Below are 19,187 nucleotides of genomic sequence, written 5' to 3' on the forward strand. Positions count from 1 at the left end.
CTTCTCTGGTTTCATAAAGCAGTGGAACTTGGGGTTTTATCAGCTGGATTTCTTTCCTGACTTAGTTTTCTCTTTGCTCTACCCCTTATCAGCTCCAGTGTGAGGAAGGTGAGGAGGCAGACGTGGCTTTGGGAAGCTTCTTCATCAGGTGAACCAGGACTTGGACTGGAAAGAAAAGGCTGAGAGGGGGTCCCGGCTCTGCAAATGGGGCTGGGCAGTGGAGAGCTGACTGTTCAAGTTCCCTGGGTTTCCTCCATCTTTAAGATTTAACAAGAGGCAAGCGGCCACTGGCTCTTCAAACAGGGCCTGCCAGGAAGGTTTGTAAAGCACCCTCCTTCAGGGTCCTGGCCAGAGCTCCAGCAGACTGGGGCTTGGGCCATTCAGTATAAAAAATATTAAATGAACAATGACTCTCTGCACACAAGTGGCAACTTTCCACTTGGGGGGGGGGGTGTATTTTCCACTTGAAAAGCTAATGAAAACCAGTCATGGTGAAAAACTCAACCAAAGAATGAATTTAGACTTTCTTTTCTTTAAGAAGAGAGCAACACCATGTTCTGGGTGGTTCTCTGTGGAATCTAGACTCAGGGAGAAGAGGGGACTGTGACTCTTGGAGTCCCCCAGACTCCCATTGGAAACTGGGCCTTGGGGGTGGACAGGAGGCTGAGTGGGGTTGGCCATGGCTGATGAGGCAGAAAATGTGTTCAGTCTTCAGGGGGGTGTGGGGAATGTCTGGGTAGAGATTTCTGGAACATCTAAAAATAGTGGGAAAGTCGGAGCCAGAGAGCTGGAGAGAGACAGGAACTCAGCTGTTTTAATAAATTTGACACTTTCTTAGCTGTTTCTTTTTTAGTTCCTGTGCTGAGGTGGCTATGGGAAATCTGGGCTGAGTCTAAAATGCTCCAAGTGTGATATTCTCTGTTCATGGCTTAATGAGACAAACGGCTTTTCCTTCTGAGCATGCTGCCTGCACTGGGGCACTGGATCTAGATGGATCCTCCCACCCACCAGAAACCCCTGCCTCCAGGAACCTTCTGAGCTCCTCCCACCCTGGTTCTTCTCCTCCATCCTCCAGGGCACTGACAATATGGCTCATTTCTACTGCTTCTTCTGCCCTGTGAATCTTTTAGATGCTCTCTCTCTTTCCACTTAACAACCTTCAATGGCTCCCTACTGCTTCCAGAAGTTACCCTTTTTAGGTTGCCACTCAAAGTTCTTTATAATCTTGCTCCCACCTCTAGCTGCATCTGCCATCACTACCCTGAAGTCCTCTTAACTTCCAGAATGAAGCCAAGGATGTATGCCCCTAACTGTGCTCATTTACACCCAGGTGCTTTTGCGTATGTGATCCCGCTCCAGGAGTTCCTTTCCCTTCTGTTTTGCCTGCTGTGGATTCTCTGAGTCCTTCAAGAAGCAGCTCAAATACTGATCTGCCCTTACCACTGCCTGTGCTACCTTGAAGTCAGTCCCGAGCTCCCAAGGCAGAGTGGCGGACCCCAGTGGGAGTGCTTTGGACACCGAGTGGCAATTATTCAGACCGTGGCCACATTTATCCTTCAGAGCTGCAGGGTCCTTGTCTGTGAAATGGAAATAATAGGACCTCTGGCACGAGGGGAGGGGATGATTACAAATGAAGCAAAGTCTGCAAGACCCCTGGAAGCACCCTGTTAATTGCTGATTTGTTGTTGTTCAGTTGCTAAGTCGTGTCCGACTCTTTGCGACCCCATGGACTGCAGCACACCAGGCTTTTCTGTCCTTCATCAACTTCAGGAGTCTGCTCAAACTCATGTCCATTGAGTTGGTGATGCCATCCAACCATCTCATCCTCTGTTGTCCTCTTCTCCTCCTGCCCTCAGTCTTTCCCAGCATCAGGATCTTTTCCAATGAATCAGCTCTTCCCATCTGGTGGCCAAAGTATTGGAGCTTCAGCTTCAGCACCAGTCCTTCCAATGAATGTTCAGGACTGATTCCCTTTAGGATCGACTGGTTTGATCTCCTGGCGGTCCAAGGGACTCTCAAGAGTCTTCTCCAGCAGTGAAGTTTGAAAGCATCAATTCTTCATGGTCCAGCTCTCACATCCGTACATGACTACTGGATAAACCATAGCTTTGACTATATGGACCTTTGTCAGCAGAGTGATTATATTATTAGATGGTGGGCATTTGGAGAATTTTAACATATGAATTTGGGGGAAACTGTTTAACTCATAATAAAGGCCTGTCAGGAATCTCACCCCCTCCAGGGAGCCTTCTGTACTCACACAAGCTCATCTAATCTCCCTTCTCTGGAACCCCGACAGCCCTGAATGTCTGGGGAACTCAGTGGTCAGGGCACGCCTGCCTGGCCTCCTTGGGTGTTCACATTCTGTCTTTCTAAGTCAGGACTTAACTTCAGGTGGATAGCATTTGTAATTTTTTAAAACAAGCAGAGCACAGCAGAAACTCTCCTATCTGACGGTATCAGGACTGGGGGTTAGGAGGTAAATTGAAAATCTGAGAGGAATGCCTGCAAAAGGCTTCCTAGCATCACGGGCCCAGCAGGCAGCAGACGGCAGGTTTACATGGGGATGGAGAGCTGAGGTCAGCCACTGTAGGGTTAAATGGAAGTAGACTAGGAGAGAGTCTCCTCATAAAAACCAAGCAGCAGCTCCCGAGATGAATGAAGACTGAGTGCAAAGGGGTCCAACCTCCCACTGAGAGTGCATTTAAAATGTTTAAAATTATGTGTTTTAAATTGAAGTATATATAATTGCTTTACAGTATTATGTTTGTTTCTGCCACACATCAACATGAATCAGCCATAGGTACACATATGTCCCCTCCCTCCCGAACCTCCGTCCCACCTCCCATCTGTGACCTAGGATGTCACTGAGCACTGGCTTGAGCTCCACGAGTCATACAGCAAGTTCCCACTGGCGATCTATTTTACGTATGGTAATGTATGTGTTTCCTTGCTGCTCTCTCCATTTGTCCCACCCTCTCCTTCCCCTCCTATGTCTGCAAGTCGGTTCTCTATGTCTGCATCTCCATTGGTGTATGGAGATTACTTAAAAAACTAGGAATAAAACTGCCATATGACCCAACAATCCCACTACTGGTCATATACCCTGAGAAAACCATAACTGAAAAAGACCTACATACCCCACTGTTCACTCTAGCACTATTTACAATAGCTTAGGACTTAGAAAAGCTTTCCTGGTAGCTCAGCTGGTAAAGAATCTGCCTGCAATGCAGGAGACCCTGGTTCAACTCCTGGGTCAGGAAGATCCACTGGAGAAGGAATAGTCTACCCACTCCAGTATTCTTGGGCTTCCGTAGTGGCTTAGCTGGTAAAGAATCCACCTGCATTGTGGGAGACCTGGGTTCGATCCCTGGGTTGGGAAGATTCCCTGGAGAAGGAAAGGGCTAGGCACTCCAGTATTCTGGCCTGGAGAATTCCATGGACTGTATAGTCCATGGGGTTGCAAAGAGTCAGACATGATTGAGTGACTTTCACTTTTACTTTTAAGACATGGAAGCAACCAAGATGTCCATCAACTGTTGAAAGGAGAAAGAAGCTGTGCTACATATATACAAAGGAATATTACTCAGCCATAAAGGGACACATTTGAGTCTGTTCTAATGAGGTGAATAAGCCTAGAGCCTATTATACAGAGTGAAGTAAGTCAGAAAGAAAAAGCAAATATTGTATATTATTGCATATATATAGAATCTAGAAAGATGGTACTGATGAAGCTATTGAGAGTATATTTTTAAAACAAACAACCAGCAATACTCCAGACCATCTTAGATTTCTTTTATCTGATACCCGGGTGTCAAGGGAAGGGGCCATACAACATGGGGGCTTTAAAAGTGGAAAGAAATCATGGACCAAGTGAGGGGCCCCAATGGAACTTGGGTTCAGATAAGTAAGACAGTCTTCTGAGAGTTAAACTATGAAACAAATATAATAGTTCAGAGCAGAGAGGGGCAAAGAACTTTATTTTACCAGATTCATAGTATTAACACATCCAAAGGAGAATGTGGTTCTCAGAAACATGTGTGTGTGTTAGTATGAATGTTTGTGTGTATGTGTGCTATTGCGTGGGGTTGTATGTAAGTGGATGCCCCTGAGTATGAGCATGTGTGTGGGTGTATGAACCTGTGGTTGTGCATGATCATGTGTGAGTGTGTGTATGTATGTGTGTGTGTGTGTGTGTGTGTGTGTACAGCTAAGCAGACCCAGGCAAGAGACAGCAAGCCTTAGCAAAGCCAAGTAGTGTGTTCTTGCCTTTCCCCAAGGGAAAAAGAGGGCCCCTGGGCCAGGAACTTGAGTGGTCTGTGCTGAAGGTCTGTCCAGGGAGATGGGTACATCAGAGGCATCAAGTTTTACAGTGCGATGCCTCTGTGGTTAATATCATCCCCATCAGCCAATGCTCCACTCATTGGATTTTGAGCTCACTTAGCCACTGACTTTCATTGGACTTCCCAGGGACCCTTCCTGCAGGGAGGGGATGTGCCCATGAGCAGAAGTGCCAACCCAGCCCATGGGTATAGAGGCTCAGAGCCTGGACTGGCATTGGCCTGCCTAGGCATGAATCCCAGCTCCTCTCCTCACTAACTGGTGTCCTTTGGGAAGTTTCCCAACCTCTCTGAGCTTCAGTTTCCTCATCTTTGAAGTGAATTTAATAATAGTACCTGCCACATAGGCTGTTGTGAGGATGAATGAGATGATCCATGTAAAGAGTTAAGCACCATGGCAAATATATCCCAGGCTTTTTAAAAAACGTAAGCTATTATCATCATAATTATAAATATTATAATAAATAAGCATGTGTGCATGCTAAATTGCTTCAGTCGCGTCTGACTCATTGTGACCTTGTGGACTGCAGCCCACCAGGCTCCTCTGTCCATGGGATTCTCCAGGCAAGAATACTGGAGTGGGTTGCCATGCCCTTCTCCAGGGGATCTTCCCTACCCAGGGATGGAACTGGTGTCTCTTACATCTCTTGCGTTGGCAAGTGGGTTTTTTTACCACTAGTGCCACCTGGGAAGCCCCAGTAAAGCCCCAGTTTTATTTTTCATACATCAGTCATGTGCCCTTGAGAAATAGATCCCTTCCCAGGGGCTGGCTGTGCATTAAACTTCATGAGGACATATTCTGCTTCTTCATCTGGACCCCCAGTGCTGGGCACTGGGTCTGGGATAATAGATGCTCACTCAGTGTTTGTCAAAAAAATGAAATGATTTTGTTGGTTGAAGAAATGATTGGGTGTGTTAGTGGGGAGGGGAAGTTTGGAAGCCCATAAGTCCAGGGATTCTTTACTGCTGAGCCACTGTTAGCAGGCAATGCAGGTGGCACAGGTTCGATCTTTGGGTTGGGAAGATCCCCGGGGAGGAGGAAATGGTGACCCTCTCCAATATTCTTGCCTGGGGAATCCCAAGGACAGAGGAACCTGGTGGGCTGCAGTTCATGGGGTCGCAGAGTTGGACATGACTGAGCGACTGAACAATGGCAAGGTCCAGGGATGTGGTGAATTCATGAAGGTACGCTCCCTACACACTTGTGCCTGGTGACCAGTCTCTTTCCCTGGCAACGGCTGACCCCAACCTGCCCCTGCACATTGCTCACTCAGGGGAGAGAGCCAGGGAGCCTGCAGGAGCTCCTGGTGCAGTCTCTCAGTCACCAGGCCAAGGCTTGGGTTATTTCACCAAACTTCCCAGGCTGTCGAATTGGATCATCTACACTCACTATCATTTTAGAGCCGCCAGAGGCAAGTGGAAGTGGTGCTGAGCCAAGGCACATCCTCCCATGCCTCGTTACTTATTCTCAGTGGGTTCTGTGGACCAGCAAATCGCCCTCTGCTAGGAGCTTGTTAGAAGTGCAAACGCGCAGACCTGACCTACGGAACGTGCATTTCAACAAGATCTGCAGGGGCTGTGTGTGCATTAAAACACAAGAGCGATGCTCGAGGAAAACTGCTACAGGGAAGCCGAGGTTCAGTCACCTCTGGAAGAGAAGCAAGAGGCTAAGAATCACTGTTTCTCCCCCACTCCAGAAAGTGCTCCCGGGGTCTGACCAAGCGGGCGAAGCCCCCGGGGTGCGCACTCACACTGTGCCTTCTGGCCACAGGATCGCCCTGCTCCTTTCCTGAGACGCTCATTCTTCTCAACAGTCCTGCCTCTCCCCACGATGGTAAAGAGAAACCTCTGCTGTTTGCGGATGCAATAAGTCTTTGTTTCCTGGAAAAGCGTTTTTAATTCAAGGGAGCTGTTAACGCAAGTGGTACTGCTGTGAGTTTTAAGCACCCCTCTGTGGTACCACCCCAGGCCGTGGCATGCACCCTCTGGCGCTTAAGGAGAGAACGGGATGCTCAGACGCCCAGACAATCCCTGCTTCCCCTCTTCTGCATCTTTCCACATCTGCTCAGCTGTGCAGACCTAGCACCCAGGAACACCCTCCCTGCACTCTCCCCACCCCTTAACCTGCTCAGGAGAGAACACAAACATATGTCAACGACAACGCAGTAAAACCCAGTATAGCCCAAGAACTCCTAAATCTTCCAAACTGCTGTCTGCACTTCCTCTAACTTTATACCCTAGTATGCCTGAGTGGACCCGCTCCCCGGGTCCAGCCCCAGCACCTGAAGTCCAGCACCTGCTCATTCTGGCTGCTTTGGGAAATGCCAGGGCTCCAGGTACCAGGCTCCTCCTGGCTGCCACTTTCAGAGCTGGGGACAGCGAAGGAGCCAGGGCCGACGCGGGTTGGGGAATAGAAAACCCAGAACTCTCCCAAGCCCAATTCTTGTAAGGCTCCTTTAGTTTTCATGTGGAAAACCAACCCACCAACCAGCAAACGAATACATTCTGTGAATCAGACACAGGAATCCCAGGGCAGGACAAGGACAATTCCCATTGGGTAGGGTTATGGCAAAACAGCAGTATCTCTTTCCCAAGCGGCCCTATGTTACCTAGTTAGTCAGTCGCTCAGTTGTGCCCAGGTCTTTGTGACCCCATGGACTGTAGCCCACCAGGCTCCTCTGCCCATAGGATTCTCCAGGTAAGAATACTGAAGTGGGTGGTTATTTCCTTCTCCAGGGGATCTTCCTGACCCAGGGATGTATCAAACCCTCATCTCTTGCATTGCAGACAGATTCTTTACTGTCTAAACCACCAGGGAAGCCCTCTGTGCTATATATCGGAACCCAAAAGCAAAGTCTGGAATTTTTCATAAGCAGCTAGAAATTGTGCTTCTGTCCTCAGGCTCAAGTTGAAAACAGTAGTTGGAATTCTCCCTTGGACCAGACAAGTTCCTTGCGGGTGACATGACATCCTGGTGGTGTCCTGTGGCCCCAGTGTTTGCAAAGGGCTTTGTGAGACAGAGGCTCTGCGGGGCCCACTCGCTCCTCCTGCGTGCAAAGAGGCCAGTGCTTTGCCCGCAATCCTTTTCTACTTTGGAGTGGACTCTTCCAGTTTGGGTGGGAGAAGTAAAGTCGTTTAAAAATTCATTTCTTAGTGGAGGATTGATCATTTTAAAGCATCCTGCCTGTTTTACCAACTGACCCTATAAAAAGACAAAGCACGATCATTTCTATCCTACTGTTGACTCCCCCAAGCAAGACAATTAGTTTGGTGGTCTATCAGGAGACAGATGGCGTGCTCAAATTGGAAAATTTAGAGTCTCCTTAAAAAAAAAAAGTCCATCTACAAAGATGTGGGTGGGGTACAGAAAAACCAAGGGAGGCAGTGGAGGATGCTGAGACTAATTCCTGACTTACCACACTTGGACCTGAAGGAGCGAGCGAAGAGACTGTTACGGAAATCTGCAAGCAGACCATCAAGTGGGGAGGGTCACTGAGGGAGCTGAGATTTCAGCCCAGGGGTGCAGCCAGTCGGAGCATATCTGTGAGAAGGCAGTCAGAGGAACACCCGTTTCAGTTTCACTGTCCTCCCTGTTTCCGGTCTTCTGCTGAGCACTCACCCTGTCCCCATGTTGTCTCAACCTGACCAGGAGCCAGGGCAGAAGGAACTTAGTCAGGTGGTACAGACAGTTCAGTGTGGCCAGGCCGAGAGCAAGGTGAGAAGGGCAGAGGGAGATGGTGGAGGGGCCAACAGGTGATACCAGCACAGGAGGCATTCTTACATTCATCCTGGACCCCACCAACTAAGTCCTTCTTAAGGCTGCAGCCACAGAAACATCTCGTCATTTGCCCTTGAACTGTCCACTCGTGCCATTATCATGCCATGCTGTCTAGTTATCTAATCTGCCAAACCCGCTTGTAAACTGGGGACAGAAATTGCATCTTACCTTGCACCCCTGCCCCCCTCCCTCCACCCATGGCCCTGGGTCCCTCTCTTGCACGCATAGGTACTCAGTAAGTGTGTGTGTGTGTGTGTGTGCATGTCTGCATGTGCACATCAGCGAGGATGGACTAGGTTGTATTGCAGTAACAACCACCAGTTCTTAGCAATTTTACACAGTGAATGCTTCCCATTCATGCTACCAGTCCATTACAGGTCAGCAAGGGGTGATCTGCATGATACAGTTGTTTTAGGACCCAAAATGGCTTCATCTTTTTTTTTTTTTTAACTGTCTTTTTGTATTGGAGTATAGCTGATTTGGAGAAGGCAATGGCACCCCACTCCAGTATTCTTGCCTGGAAAATCCCATGGATGGAGGAGCCTCGTAGGCTGCAGTCCATGGGGTCGCTAAGAGTCGGACACGACTGAGCGACTTCCCTTTCACTTTTCACTTTCATGCATTGGAGAAGGAAATGGCAACCCACTCCAGTGTTCTTGCCTGGAGAATCCCAGGGATGGGGGAGCCTGGTGGGCTTCCGTCTATGGGGCCGCACAGAGTCGGACACGACTGAAGTGACTTAGCAGCAGCAGCAGCAGCAGCAGCAGCAGCATAGCTGATTAGCCATGTGATAGTTTCAGGTGGACAGCAAAGGGACTCAGCCATACATAAAACAGTACCCATTCTCTCCCATATTCTCCTCCTACCCAGGCTGCCAGACAACATTGAGCAGAGTTCCTTGTACCATACTGTAAGTCCTTGTTGGTTATCCATGTTGAATATAAGCAGTGTGTGCATGTCCATCCCAGACTCCCTAACTACTGCTTTGTCCCACCGAATGGCCTCATCTTGACACATACATCCACAACCACAGCAGAAGAGGGAAGATGGAGTGAATTACACACTGGCCTGAGGTTTCTGCCCAAAGTGTCACTTTTGCACACATTTCATTGGCCAAAGCAAGACTCATGACCACATCTAAGTTTACACATGGGGAAGCAGACCCCTTACACACTCAGGAAGCAGAGAGCCTGAACTGTTTTGCGAACAGTCTCCACAGTGGGCAAGGGTGGTCTCCATTGGACAGTCCTGGAGGAACAATTGATGTTTTGAATTTAACTGAACAGTAAGTGTCAATAAAAATGAAATGACTAAACAGATCTATGCCTTTTGACATATGCAGTTCAAATCAGTCAAGTCAGCAACACAAGCAGAAATTTAAAAAAAAGTCAAATCAGGTGCCCAAGAATTATGGAAATCAAATGATTTTAAAATGGACAGACTGGTTTATATCACAATATTCTATCTCTGGCTCATTTCAACACAGAAATTGCTTGTGTTATTTGATATGAACTGTTACTGGGGTGTGGTTTCTTGTTCTCCCCCATAACTCCATCAGGTTATGCCACTATGTTCTAGATTCTCATGGCACTGGCCATTCTTTAAGACTCTGACAAGTTGATACGGATATGCTCGTTGATTCCGATGCCTTCTTTGGCTCAGCTCCAGGGAGAATGTAGCTGCTGCCATACTCCCCTCCCACTGTGTGGGGAGCATCCTCCAGGAAGGGTACCCTCTACCATCCCCAGGCATCAGGTTATATACTAGCCCAATCCCGGGCCCCCAGGTAATTCCTGACCTTATAGCAAGTCACTTCACTTCAAAATTAGGAAAGGGTGAAAAAAGTTTCCAGGTCTAGGCAATGTCTTTGTTGAATGGAAAAAAAAAAAATTTAAACCAAGTTCTCAGGATTGTTTTCTTAAGTAGAAAAGCATATTCACTCATCTTCAGAAATTGTCCACACCTGAGAACTGTTTGGGTGATGACCGTGGGCACCTGGGGTTACCATCAAATCGTCTTGTCTGCTCAGCTTCTCAAAGAAATTGCCTTCGAAAAACATGAGGAGGCTGTGGCTAAAGGTGTAAAAGACAATTACATTTAAGAAGACAGTGTCTCCTCTCTGTTCCCTCTTACTCTTTGTAATCTTTTGCACACCAGGAACCCTGGAAGCAAAAGCCAATACTGCTTCCTCAAAACAAACTGTCAAAGGAATTTTGAAGGCTGAATTTAGTGAACAGATCTTTCATTTCTAATGGCAAACCAGATCTTTTGGGATGAACATATTCATTTTTTAAGCACAAGCTATTGTCCTGTTCTCATCATTAATGATATACTGGTAGGATAAATGGAAAAAGTCTGTTCTTTTGGAGAGAATTATTAAAATCTAAGGAGCAGAAAGAAAACAGGAAAATCACCAAATATTTGGAAATTAAGTAGCACACTTCAAAACAACCCATGAGGCAAAGAGGAAATCCAAAGGAAATAAACAATTACAGAGTTTAAATGAAAATTAAGATACAACATCAATAAATGTGAGGTGCAGCTAAAGTGGAACTGAAAGGGAAATATATAACATGAAATGCTTACCACTTTAGAAAAGAAGAAACATTTCAAATAAAAAATCTATGTTCTCACTTCATGAATCTAGGAAAAGAGCAAAATTAGACCCAAAGTAACCAGAAGGAAATATTAAAGGTTGGAGCAGCAATCATTGCAATTTAAAAAGGAAAACAATAGAGAAAAATCAATGAAACAAAAAGTTGGTTCTTTAAAGACATCAATAAAATTCATAAACATCTGGCAAGACTGACATAGATAGAAAGAAGACACAGATGATCAATATCAGAAATGAGACAAGGGTCACTACGAATCCTGAAGCCATTAAAAAGGTAATAAGCAAATACATTGAGCAAATTTATGTTTCATAAATTCAACAACTTAAAAGAAATGGATCGATTCCTCAAACACCACAAACTACCAAAACTCAACCAAGATAAAATTAATAACTGGAATGGCCCTTTTAACCGTTAAAGAAATTGAGTTTGTAACTTTAAAAGCTTCTGAAAAAGAAATCTTCAGTTCTATGCTGGAGAATTCTTCCCAACACTTAAAAGAACTAACATAAAATTTACATCATCTTTTCCAGAACATAGAAGAGAGAACAGTTTCCAATTCATTTTATGAAGCTAGTATTACCCTGTTGTACCCAAACCAGACAAAAACAGTACAGAAAAGAAAACCAAGAGACTTTCAGTTTCCGGTTTGCTATCTATAGAACTTAGCAGTCGCCACTGCATCATAATAAATAAAAACCTGAATAAACGGAAATATCAACAAATCTTCTTATATTCATCAGAGAAATGAGGCAAATTTCTGCTCCAAAAATTGGAGATACAAACAGGAGGATACAGAAAATCACAAGTTGACAGAGCAGAAGCCTCTGCAGAAATCAGTGCCGCGGTAGGAAAACCTGAATTGTAATTGACAAATAGTTGGAGGCTCAGTGTGGACAAATCTGTGAATTAAACTCTCCACCAGTTTAATTCACAGACATGGGGGTCCCTATGTTTTTGTGAGTCTTCTCTTGAGAGGATCCACCAGTGGATAATGGAGGAAAATCCCCTTGTGCTTCCAGCAGGGGATGGAAAAAGGAACCACTTTGAAATGTGCGGGAGAACTCCGTTCTTAACAAGCCTGTACTCAAGCAAAACTGTTTACTAGAGACTAACTTGCTGGGGTTTTATCAGAGCCTCATTGACCTGCTGCTGCTGCTAAGTCGCTTCAGTTGTGTCCGACTCTGTGCAACCCCATAGATGGCAGCCCATCAGGCTCCCCCGTCCCTGGGATTCTCCAGGCAAGAACACTGGAGTGGGTTGCCATTTCCTTCTCTGATGCATGAAAGTGAAAAGTGAAAGTGAAGTGGACTGCAGCCTACCAGGCTCCCCCATCCCTGGGATTTTCCAGGCAAGAGTACTGGAGTGGGGTGCCATTGCCTTCTCCACTCATTGACTTAGGTGGAGAGAAATACTCAGTTTCAGCTTTTTTAGCCTTCCAGAAGGAAAATACTAACTTCAGCATTCTCTAGCCATCCTGTCCCACCAAAGTTGAGGGAGAGAAACAGATACATTGGTGAAGTTCACAGACCAGGGGCATGGACTCACCAAAAGTCTGAGACCTAACCATGGGACTAAAGAACGCTTCCCCTCCCTGCATGTCTTACCAATACATTGCTAAATGCCTCTTTAAGGCAGTTCCTTTTACCTAGTACATCATGTCTGCCTTGAAAAAAAAAAATTACAAGGCATACTAAAAGTCCAAAAACACAGTTTGCAGAAACGAAACAAGCATCAGAATCTGAGTCAGGAACGTTTAAATGATCAAACCAGGAATTTTTTAAAATTATCGTTCATACACTAAGGACTTTAATAGAAAAATAAACCAATATATAAGAAAGATGGGTTGTATAAGTGGGAAAATTCTAAGAGTCAAAAAGAAAAGCTGGAGATCAAAAACATTGTAACAGTCACGAAGAATACCTTTGATAGGCTCATTAACAGGCTTGACATGGCTGATGACAGAATCTTTGAATTTGAGAATATCTCAACAGAAACTCCTAAAACTGAAAAGCAAAGAGTAAGACTAGAAAAAGAATAGAAAACAGAATATCCAAGAGCTGTGGGACAACTAGAAAAGGGGTAACATAAATGTAATGGAAATACCAGAGGAGATGGAAAGGAGAAAGAAATAGGAACAATATTTGAAGTCACAATGACTAGGAATTTCTCCAAATTAATGACAGACACCAAACCACAGGAAGCTCATAGAACATCAAGCAGGGTAAATGCCCAAACACTCAAAGAAACTACACACAGTACACATCATATTCAAGCTCCAAGAAATCAAAGACAAAGAAAAAATTCTTGAAAGGAGCAGTGGGGGGCACTTTATTTATAGAGAAGCAAAGACAAGAATTACTCCAACTTCTCAGAAAGCATGCAAGAAGGAAGAGGACAGAGCCGCATATTTTGAAGTGTTGAGAGAATGTTACCCACCCATCTAGAATCCTATACTCTAGGAATTATCCTTTAAAGCTGAGGGAGAAAGAAAAACTTCCTCAGATAAACAAAAATTGAGGGAATTTGTTACCAGTAGACCCAACTGTCAAGAAATGTCAAAAGTTCTTCAGAGAGAAGAAAAATTATATTGATCAGAAACTCAGATCTATATGAAGAAAGGAAGCACACTGGAGAAGGAATAAGGGAAAGAAAAATTAAAAAGTTATTTTTGTTATTCTTAATGGATCTTATGAAAGTAGTTTGTCCAAAATAATAGCTACAACGTATGACATTATATCAGAGAAGGCAATGGCACCCCACTCCAGTACTCTTGCCTGGAAAATCCCATGGACGGAGAAGCCTGGTGGGCTGCAGTCCATGGGGTCGCACGGAGTCGGACACGACTGAAGTGACTTAGCAGCAGCAGTAGCAGTATTACATTATATATAAGGATATATAACCTAATACACATACACTCATGTGCGCTTCAGTTCAGTTCAGTTCAGTTGCTCAGTCATGTCCGACTCTTTGCAACCCCATGAATCGCAGCACACCAGGCCTCCTTGTCCATCACCATCTCCCGGAGTTGAATGATATTAACGATATAAGGAATGAGAGGGAAGAGTTGAGACTTTTTTTGTTGTTTTTGTTATTATACGTTATTTTTGTTGTTATTATAAGGTACTTGCACTACCTGTAAAATGGTGTTTGAAAGTAGAAAACTTAAAGTAGTTGTAAATCCATATTGCAAATTCAAGGGCAACCATTAAAATGATTTTTTAAAAAAAGAAGTACATTAAGAAAGGTGAGAGGGAAATTATATACAACATTAAATTAAAGCCACAAAAGGCAGAAAAATTGTGAAGACAAAAACAGAAACAAAGAACAAGGGCAACAAATAGAAAACAGTAACATATAAGGTATTTGTTGTTCAGTCAGTAAGTCGTGTTCGACTCTTCTGAGACCCCATGGACAATAGCCCACCAAGCTCCTCTATCCACAGGATTTTCCAAGCAAGAATACTGGAGTGGGTCAACATTTCCTTCTCCAAGGGATCTCCCTCACCCAGGGATTGAACCTGAATCATACGTCTCCTGCATTGGCAGGTGGATTCTTTGCCACTGAGCCACCAAGGAATCCCTGCATATGTGGTATATATTAATTCAATTATATCAATAATCTCTTTACATGTCAATGATCTAAATATCAAGCTAAAAGACAGAGATTGTCAGAATGGATTTTTTTTAAAAAAGGACTGAACTATATGTTGTTTGCAAGAAACTCACTTTTATGGATTAAACGTAAAAGGATGGAGAAAAATATACTAGGCTCACATCAATTAAAAGAAAGGAGGAATACCTATGTTAATTTCAGACAGACTAGGCTTCAGAGCAAGGAAAGTTATCAGGAATAAAGACAAGCATTACATAATAATAAAAGCATCAACATTTTAAGAATATATAACAATTCTTAATGTGTATGTGCCTAATGACAGAGCATCAAAATACATGAAGCAAAAACAGAACTATAAGGAGAAAAAGAAGAATCCAATAATATAATGGAGACTCTAACACCTCTCTATCGAAAATAGATCCAGCAGGGAGAAAATCAGTAAGGACATAGTTGAAGTCAACAATACCTTCGGTCAACCTCATGTAACTGACATTTATAAGCAAGTTCATCCATCAACATCAGAATATACATTTTTCTCAAGCTCACATGGAGTATTCATCAAGATAGACCACATCCTGGGACATAAAACACACTTTAACAAATTTAAAGGAAATGGAAATCATGCCACATCAGCTTTCAGACAACAGTGGAGTTAAACTAGAAATCAACAACAGAAAGCCGGAAAATCCCCAAACACTTGGAGGTTAAACAATACACTTGTAAATAACACATGAGTCAAATATGAAATCGTAAGAGAAATTTAAAAGTATATTTTAATGAAATGAAAATGCAATTTATCAAAATGTGTGGGATGCAGCGAAAAGGGCGCTTAGAGGGAAATTTGTAACACTGAATATATGTATTAGAAAAGAAGAAATATAAAAAATCAATCGTTTAAGCTTCCATACTATAAAACTAGAAAAAGAGCAAATCAACGTAGGAGAAAATCCAGATGACCCTGGATGTGGCAATGACTTTTTAAAATACAATACCAAAGGCACCATCCATGAAGAAGTGATTGATAAGCTTGACTTCACTGAAATTAAAAGCTTCTGCTTGATAAGGTAGTGTCGAGAGAATGAGGAGAAAATATTTGCAAAAAATGCATTTGATAAAGGACTATTTATCTTAAATATACAAAGAACTCTTAACACTCAACAATAAGAAAACAACCAATCTGATTTAAAAATTGGCAAAAGATCTGAACAGATCTCAGCAAAGAAGATATACAAATGGCAAAAAATGTGTATGAGACTACGTTCCGCATCATATACCACCTCAGAAATGCAAATTAAAACAATGAGATGCTACTACATACCTATAGAAATGGCTCAAATCCAAAACACTGACAACGTACACAGAAGGACTTGCCCAGAAATATTTATAGCAGTTTTATTCATGACTGCTAAAACTTGGAAACAACCACGATACACTTCAGTAGGTAAGCGAATAAATAACATTCCAGACACGACTTTGTGGGTGAACAACAAAAATCCACCCAATATTCCAGATAGTGGAATATTTTCAGTGCTAAAAAGAAAAGAGATATTTGCCTGTTTTTTTACTAATGAATCCCAAGTGCCTGTAACTACGCCTGGTACACAGTTCCTGCTGTATATTTTTTGATTGAATGCAAGACACTCCATTCCTTAGCACGCCAGCCGAGGAGACTATGTCATGCCAGGATTACCCAGCAGATGGCGGCCGAGGAACGCTAGAGACAGCTGGGAGTCTGCACTGAATGCAAGATTCCTCCCAATTAAGGCCAAGATAACAACCAGCAGACAAAATCAAGTCCAACTACTCCTAACACAGACTTGTATTCATGAGAAACAGGCTGCATGTAGGAGGTGAGCTGCTGAGCTGATAAAGCCTTTATCTACTATCGGAGGTTGTTTACATACAATTCAGGGATGAAAAATGAACACAACTGTTGAGAAGAACTAAAGTCAGAGTCCTCCCATGGTGGGAAAAAAAAAGCAGTGAAGAAAGCTCATGGTCACAGATCTGCATCAGTCCTCCAAAGGATGGAAAAGTGACATGTGACTGCTATACCACCAAAGGACAGAAACAACACTAAGAACTAACATTCCTTCCTCTGAACATTTCCGAAGATGCCCTCTTACAAGAACCTGAGTCTCTCTCTCTTCCACCGTCCTCTGGATCCCTGCCAATCTGTACTCTTCCTGGGTGCTTCTGTTACCCACGCAATCAGGGAATTGAATTGCAGTGGTAACAAACCCTTCAAAAGCCAAGTTCAAGGTGATCCTTGGATCAAATTCAGCCTCAGAATGTGTCAGCTTAGGGGAAGGATCCGAGATAGATACTGCTTGTGGATCTGAGTCTGCTGACCCAGAACTATCCCAGCCAGCTGGTCAACCTGCTTACTGCTATACTGATAACAAGAGCTAGCATTTATATTTCCTATGTGCCCTGTATGTGCTGCGTGCATCACCTGCATTTTCTCATTAATCCTTAGAGCATCACTTCCAAGTCCACAATGTTCTCCGCATCTCACAGGTGACACAAGAGATGTGTTATTTGCCCCAGGACCCAGCACGTTGCTCACAAGCTCACTCTTTTTTTTTTTTTTTAATTTTATTTTATTTTTAAACTTTACAATATTGTATTAGTTTTGACAAACATCGAAATGAATCCGCCACAGGTATACCCGTGCTCCCCATCCTGAACCCTCCTCCCTCCTCCCTCCCCATACCCTCCTTCTGGGTCGTCCCAGTGCACCAGCCCCAAGCATCCAGTATCGTGCATCGAACCTGGACTGGCGACTCTTAATCCCTGGGAGAATGGGAATCTGCTGAGAGGCACCAGAGACCCCGATGGACCTCAGAGAATATTTAATCCAGCCCCTTCTCTTCAGACAGAAGAACTGAGGACCAGAGTGGGGAAGGGACTGACCCAAGTTCACACAGGGATCCCGGAAGCCTGCCCAAGCACTACTCACTAAGAACTACCCTACACCTTAACATCCTTGGCTAGTGTCAGGAAAACTTCTTCATCCCCAAGTCACAGGCTTTATTTAATTTCCCCCAGACTCCAAATGTGCTTCAGTCTTGCTGGCACTAAACACTCTGCGTAAGATTGTGTCACAACAATATAGCTCTTGTTTTAGGAGTTTCATCAAGTAGCAGACTGTCCAGCCAGGATCACTCATGCATTCTGGCTTCTGCTGCTGGTATCATTGGCCGGAGCCACTTAACCTGAGCTGGTTTGCTCGTTGGTTAAAGGAGAATACCAGTATTTATGAAAGGGTGTGTTATATTCTAGGCCAGTGCTATATAATGCAAATATAACACGAGACACAAGTGCAAGCCACGTTGTAATTAAAATTTTTTCCAGTAGCCGCATGAAACGAAGTAAAGGAAACAGGAGCGTCAAAGCACTTGACATGCACACATCATTATTAATTTCCATAATTTGTTTCATTTAAGAATCTGTCTGCCAAGCAGGAGATGCAAGTTTGAGTTCTAGGTCTAGAAGATCCCCTGGAGAAGGGACTGGCAACTCACGCCAGTATTCTTGCCTGGGAAATCTCATGGACAGAGCAGCCTGGCAGGCTACAGTCCATGGGGTCACAAAAGAGTTGGACTGAGGCAGAGTGGGGATCGCAGGTAAGCTAGCTGAGACACAGGAGCCTGGGCTCTCCAGAGGTTCTGGGGGGAGTAGGGACCCACCTCCTCTCCCTACATGGGGAGATGGTTTGCTTCTAAATTCATCTTCTATGTGTCACTATTTAAGCATCCGTTGGGATTTAGTTGGGGCGAAAGGAAACCATCAAAGGGGCTACTAGGGCATGTGAATGAACTTACAAGCATCCAACAATCAAAGTATCACACGCACACACCAGCACACACCAACATCTGAAGGCCTCCATTGCATCCCCATGGACCAACAACTCCCACACCCCACAACCATATCCCACATCCACAACACATGTACCCAACAACCAGTATGCTTTACACATGCACTGAGAGTTTTTACTGCCCCATCCAACCAAAGAGCTTCCCCCCACCACAAACACATTCTCCATAATCAAAGAGCTTCACACACCCTCTCAATAATCAAAGCACTTCATACCAAAGAGCTTCACACACATACACACTCCAACAACCAAAGGGTTCACACACCCACTCACACTTTCCCCACAACCAAGCACTTCACACACACACCCCCCCCCCCAAAGAGTTTTACTCCCCCAACCAAGGTGCTTCTTACACTCCCCCAAGAGCAAAATGCTTTACTCCTACACACAACAGCCAAAGCTCTCCATACAGACACCCCCACAAAAGAAAACCCCAAGTACTTCGATTTGTTTGCCACAGCAGCAGGTACTTGAACACCAAGACGTTCAACTGTGACTTTCTTTTCAGATTAATGAGCAGAGAAAGATTGGAGGAAGGAGGGGGAGGATGGCGGGAGAGAGCAATTACACCCGAATCTTTTCTCTGTTGATTAGGGATTCCTTCTCCAGCCTGCTTTGGCTCCAGCTAAATCTTTTTCTAATGAGATGTGGCTTATCCAGATCAGGGCGCTGAGAAAAAAGTTGCAATTAACTTTAAGAAGAAAAGAAGTGAGTGAGAGAGAGAGAAGGGAAGGGGGAGGGCGAGGCTGGGAGACGGTGAGTGGGGGCAGGGAAAGGGGCGGGGCTGGCATTCCTGGAAGAGCTGGGTGAATGGGGCCATAGGGCCCAGCCTCCTGTGGACCATCCATCAGCTCCTTTGATTCCAGACTTTAGGGATAGCCCTTGATGATCGTTGTGCCTGCAGGAGTGGCCTCTGTGCTGCTCCAGGCTCAAGCCAAGCGTTGGGAGGGCTGGGTCTTCTC

General features: G+C 44.5%; 1 long non-coding RNA gene across 1 annotated transcript in view; it reads right to left on the reverse strand.

Annotated features, from left to right (window-relative positions):
* The window catches only part of LOC123331473, a 31,777-nt gene that overhangs the window by 10,566 nt on the left and 2,024 nt on the right, over positions 1-19,187 (reverse strand). The window contains exon 2 of the long non-coding RNA XR_006548129.1: positions 7,757-7,881. This is a non-coding gene — a long non-coding RNA (uncharacterized LOC123331473). The remainder of the gene's footprint in view (positions 1-7,756; positions 7,882-19,187) is intronic.

The sequence above is a fragment of the Bubalus bubalis genome, chromosome 23 (genome assembly GCF_019923935.1).
Source record: "Bubalus bubalis isolate 160015118507 breed Murrah chromosome 23, NDDB_SH_1, whole genome shotgun sequence".
In the NCBI taxonomy this organism is placed as follows: domain Eukaryota; kingdom Metazoa; phylum Chordata; class Mammalia; order Artiodactyla; family Bovidae; genus Bubalus; species Bubalus bubalis.